We start from the raw sequence: 5,406 nt of genomic DNA, 5'->3' as shown, positions 1-5,406 counted from the left end.
AGGAGGAGGAGGAAGAAGAGGAGGAGGAGGAGAAGAAGACCCTCCAAAGTTACAGCCCCAGGGACCCAACTCCTCCAACTGGGCCTCGCCTTCTAACAACACTTTCAGCTAGGAACTCATCAATGGATGTATCTACATAGAACTTCCACGATCCAATCACCTTCTTTTTAAAATTTTTATTAGTACATGTTTGCAGCACATAATAATTTCATTCATTGTAGGGAATTGGTACTGTGCATAACACATCTCAATTCTTTTTTTTCCCTTTCCCTCCAACCCCCCCTTTTAGTTTGCTATTATCAGACTCATTTTTTATCTTATAAGTCCTTATAAAGTTAATTATCATACATATGACTTTGTACCTTGCTATGCTACTATATTAGTCCTAGGAGCCTTTTGATGGAGTTTTTTGTATCTTTGTAGAGAATCGCGTCATGTTCAAATAATGATAATTTAACTTCTTCCTTTCCTATCCATATCCCTTTTATTTCTTTCTCTTGTCTAATTGCCCAGGTGAGTGTTTCAAGAACTATATTGAACAGGAGTGGCGATTGCATACATCCTCCAGTCACCTTCTGAAAGCACATGTGACTTCTGGGGGATGTTTTATATCAAAACCATAACAATGTGGTACAGTAATGTTCTCGGTGTTTATTCAAATGAACAGAAAGCATATCTTCATAGAATACCTTGAACATAGTTATTTATAGCAGCCTTTCTCATAATTGCCCAAACTTGGAAGCAGTTGACATGTTCTTCAACAGATGAATGGGTAAGTATATTGTGCATATGAAGGTGAAAGAATATTACTCAGCACTACAAAATAATTAGCCATGAAAAGTCATGGAGAAAACTTAAATGCATATTATCATACTAAGGGAAAGTAGCCAGTCTCAAAAGGCTACATAATGTATGAGTCCAAATATGAGTCATTCCAGAAAAGGCAGGGCACAGAATTTTTTAAGGCAGCGAATCTATATTTTGTGATACTGTAATGCTGCATACATATCATACATGTTTGTAAAAATCCACGGAATATTTAACACCAAAAGAGGACCCTAGCGCTCCAGAAGCACTTTGAGCAATAATGATGTGCCAGGGCAGTCTTAACAGATGAACCACCGCAGTGGTATAATAAGGTATAAGGGGGAAGGTTGTATGTGTGTGGGAACAGAGGGTACATGGAAACCATCTGTTCTTTTCAGCTTTTCCATGAACCTAAAAATAAAGTCTCTCTATATAAAAAAGTAAATCAGATGATCCATCTCCGCTGGAAATATTCTCAACAGAACGTGCAGAGTTGCATATGATCATAGGCGTTTTACTCTTCAGAGCCCCAAATTGGAAGGAGGGGTGGGTCTTTGGGTCAAAGAGCACAAAGAACTGAAAAAAAAGGTGAAATATGATGAACATTAGGTCTTGGGCAGACAAAGCTTTTAGTAGACAGCCAGCCTGACCCAGGATCTTTGCTGGGCTGCTCTTGGGCTCATGGAGGTGTAGCACATCAGGTGCAGTATGGTGGTCTGCTGTCTGCTGAGAGGAGCACCCTGCACAGTAGGCTCCTGCCCTGTGCTGGGCAGTGAGGTTTGCCAGGTATGAGAACACCACCTTGTGCATGGGTTGTTTTTTGCCCTATCCTGTTCATGTGCGATGTGTTATATTTGAACATCCTGTTCTTACGTTAAGTCGCTCTGCTTCCAACTTACTCCATGAAAAGAATCAAGAATCATATTCTGTAAGCTGTTAATGCCTACGCCCCGCCAAGTCTCCCTCTTCCTCTCCACCCTCTTCCCACCTCCACAAAATTGATCCACCTGCCTGTCACAGCTCATGTTCGACGGCCACATACATTCACTACTTCTCGTGCCTTAAACTTACTGCCTTTCAATTCCAGACAGAGCAAATACCATTCTGCTGCCATGTCATATCCTCTACACACTCTCAGTGGGTTGGCTGAGGAGATCACACTGTGAATGCCATTGTGGTGGGTTGTCCCCAGAACTACAGCGTGTGACCTTTTGGAAAAAGGCTTTTAGCAGATGTAACTACTTTAGGTGAAGTTGTACTAATTTCGAAAGGGCTCTGAGTCCAGTGCCTGCTGTCCTCAGAGGAAGAGGAGCAGACACAGATGCACAGACAAGGTGGCCATGCACAGGTGAGGGCGGTGACCGGAGTGACGTGACCGCAGAGCCAGCACGAGGCAGGAGTCTCTGTGGGACCCTTTGCTAACCTGTTACCCTTTCAACACCTTGATTTGGGACTTCCGGCCTCCAGAACTATGGGATAATAAGGGATTGTTGGGTTTTTAAAAACTTTTTTAATTGCCAAAGATATTTAATGATAAGAACATCAGAAAAATACTGAGTGGAATCAACAACTGGCAGCATTAGAAATGTGTCATAATTTTAACACCTCAGTGTAAACCGAGGTACAGACAGAAGACTTCAAGCCAGTTAGTCTACTATTGCCTTTTCTGTATTAATTTGCTTGATTTTAGTTTTTACTTTTTGTAATAACTAAATTTTATTTTTAAAACATTTTTTATCGGTACATTTTAGATATACAGTGCAATTACATTCATCATTGGGATCTCGTACCTTTACATAACAGGTCTTGGTTATTGTTGTTTTTAACCACTGAGCTGTTAATTTTTCTGGCAGACCCGGTCATGAAGGAATGATGCAGTGAATACAGATAAGGGTCCTGAATTAACTCTGGGTTTGGATCTGGGCAATCTTATTACCCTCTAACCTGGTGCCACTCACCTGGCGTCTCAGGGTCAACTTCCTTACCAACTTAAAGAGGGTTCATCATATAACTGCATAGTGGTGTGGCGATGGCAGCAGGCAACACCTGTGTCATGGTTTAGAGCTAGAACATGACGCGGACTTCTCATGCGCTCAGAGGCGGGGCTTTTGGAAGGCGATTGGATGACAGGGGGTGCTATGCCCTTCCGTGGATGAGATCAGCGCTGATTATGGCGTTAGGAGGTGGGGCCTGGCCGGAGGCGGGCCCCTGAGGCTGTGGCCAGGAAGGGTGTATGGACTGCCTTGGTTCCTCCCTTCTCTCTGCTTCCTGGGCTGCATGACTTGAGCAGCTTTTCTTCATCCACCTTCTACCTGCTGTTTCTGTCTGGGAGCTGGAAGATTATGGACTGAAAATATTAGTCAGTCCTCTTCTCTTTTAAACTGTGGGTGTCGCGTATTTTGTTCCGGAAACGGGAAAGTAACTGAGACAACCCCACATTTCCTCCTTCCTCTCTTCACATCCCACAGCATGCCGCATCTCCAGTTTATCCTGATGATGATGGAATATTCTCACCGAGTCTGCTTGTATCTTCTTCTGCTTTTGTTACTCCTCTATTCTAGCAGGGTCTTACCTTGTCTGTTACCTACTTCCTTCTCCTTGGGAGCAGGTGTCCCCTCAACACCTGGGTGTGTGTGCTGCTTTTCCGTGGGGCAGGGCAGATTGCTCGGAGCTTAATAGGTCTTTATCCTCTCTCTGCAAACCTGCAAGTAGGCCAATTATGAGATAGGCATTCAAGGAGTCACCAGCCCTAAGCTCTGCTTCTCCTCTCCAGCTTTACCAGCGCTTCCTGTAGCTGAGATTAGGGGTCTTTTCTGGTTGGTTTGTGTCTGTGCTCCCCAGTCAGACTTCCACCAGGAAGGAGCCACAAGGGAACCCCACACAGCCAATCGAGTGCCCAGGCCTCCATGTTCTTCATACCCCTTACTGGCTTGTGCTTGGAAGGGGGATTTGAGTTTTTTAAAGTGCACATATAGGAATACAGATGGCTGTGATAACACTTGTTCATTTAGTCCAAAAAATGTAAAAAGAGAAAGAGGCTTGATGGGAAACTCACTCATGCTGCAAACTTGGAATTACCAATTTATCTTATTTTTACTGGACTGGCTTCTCCACCATGCATGTCACAGTGAGACCCTGGATAATGACTAATGGCCTCAGCAGGTGAAAAATGCCTTTATTCATGAACAGAGATTCATTACACTGCTCCTGCCTACACTGAAAATTTTGTTGGCTTCAAGTAAAAGATTCTGTCCTGATGAATCCCACTGATAAGAGAAAAAGTTTATGTTCTCATAATGCACTGGAATTGTACAACATGTACATTCCACAGCAGGTCTCAGGCTCCAAAAAGGAAAAAAGGACAAGTCCCCGTAAAGGTCATGTGATCGATTTTGCAAAAGTGAGTCTCTCTTTTCAGCTCCCCTCTCCCTGCAGTGTGCTCCATTTTCATTCCCACACCCAGACCTGCAGCCCATTTTCCATCGGTGCCAAAGCAGCGTCCTCTATACAGAGGCGGTGCCGGGTCACTGTGGCTCAGGAGGGGGAGCTGGGGATTTGTCCTCACCACACTCTGGGGCCATCTCTTGGTAATACCTTTTAACACTTACGTGGCAGAACTCGCCCCAGCTTCTGTGCCAGCTCTGGCTCCAGCACTGTGCTGCCACTGTTGTTCTTGCTCAAGAGTTGAGCTTTTGGCTTGCACTGCCCTTTCTTTGAGGGCAGAAACTAGGACTGTGCTTTATTCTCTGGTTCTGGGCTCAGTACCTCCACCTCCTCAGGGACTGGTCTGCTGTCTTTCCAATGTAAGCAGTCTCTGTGACCCCAGTCCCCTCTGCCTTAGGCTGACTTGCTGCCCAACAGATCTACGGGGTGCCTGTGCTGCTAGACTTGGCCCATGTTTTTCTTTACGTCATTCACCTACTTAGTGGGATAGAGGTTGTCACGGGCAGCTCAGGGAGTGACGGGCTTTCCCCAAGAGATGAGGTCTAAGCTGATTTAGGCTTCTGTTGCCACTTGTGAGATTTCCCCAGTGCAAGTGATGTCTTTGTAGGAGCTTCTGCATTGTTGGGTATCTGAGCACAGCTTTGAGGGGCTTCATATTTGGTACTTTTAGTCCTCTTTCTCAGCCTCATTGCTTTCTTCCCAAGCGGTGAAGCTCAATCATACTGAGCAGCTCGTCATTTCCTGAGCACTTCATGCTTCCTTTCATCTGCTTTTGGTCCTTCATAAGGCAGAAGACAAGCTTGTTTGTCAAGGTTTTCCTGACTCTTCACCCTCCAGCCACCATAAATTTGGATGTTTGCCTTTGCCTGTTTTCTGTTGCTATAACTAAATACCGTAGACTGGGTAACATAAAACACTGAAGTTTAGCTCATGGTTCTAGAGGCTTTGAATAACAAGAGCTCAGTATCAGCATGTGGTAAAATGGAGGGTATCACACGATAAGACAGAGCAAGCTAGATGGGTTTCTGTCCTCCTCTTACGAATTACACAGTTGCTGAATTTTTTTTTTTTGTCTGTTAATATGGTGAATTAGGTCATTTATTGAAAGTAGTTTTTTGTTTGTTAATATGGCAAATTAAATTGTTTATTGAAAGT

The 5,406-nt window shown here is 44.2% G+C and overlaps 1 long non-coding RNA gene across 1 annotated transcript in view; it reads right to left on the bottom strand.

Moving 5' to 3' along the window:
- The window catches only part of LOC104849231, a 14,653-nt gene extending 11,714 nt beyond the window's left edge, over positions 1 to 2,939 (bottom strand). Inside the window, exon 1 of the long non-coding RNA XR_776700.2 lies at positions 2,766 to 2,939. This is a non-coding gene — a long non-coding RNA (uncharacterized LOC104849231). The remainder of the gene's footprint in view (positions 1 to 2,765) is intronic.
- Between the last annotated feature and the right edge of the window lie 2,467 nt (positions 2,940 to 5,406).

The sequence above is a fragment of the Fukomys damarensis genome, unplaced genomic scaffold (genome assembly GCF_012274545.1).
Source record: "Fukomys damarensis isolate Sample0158 unplaced genomic scaffold, DMR_v1.0_HiC HiC_scaffold_19, whole genome shotgun sequence".
Lineage (NCBI taxonomy): Eukaryota > Metazoa > Chordata > Mammalia > Rodentia > Bathyergidae > Fukomys > Fukomys damarensis.
Note: the sequence above shows the minus strand (reverse complement) of the source record. Positions and strands in the feature narration are given on the sequence as shown.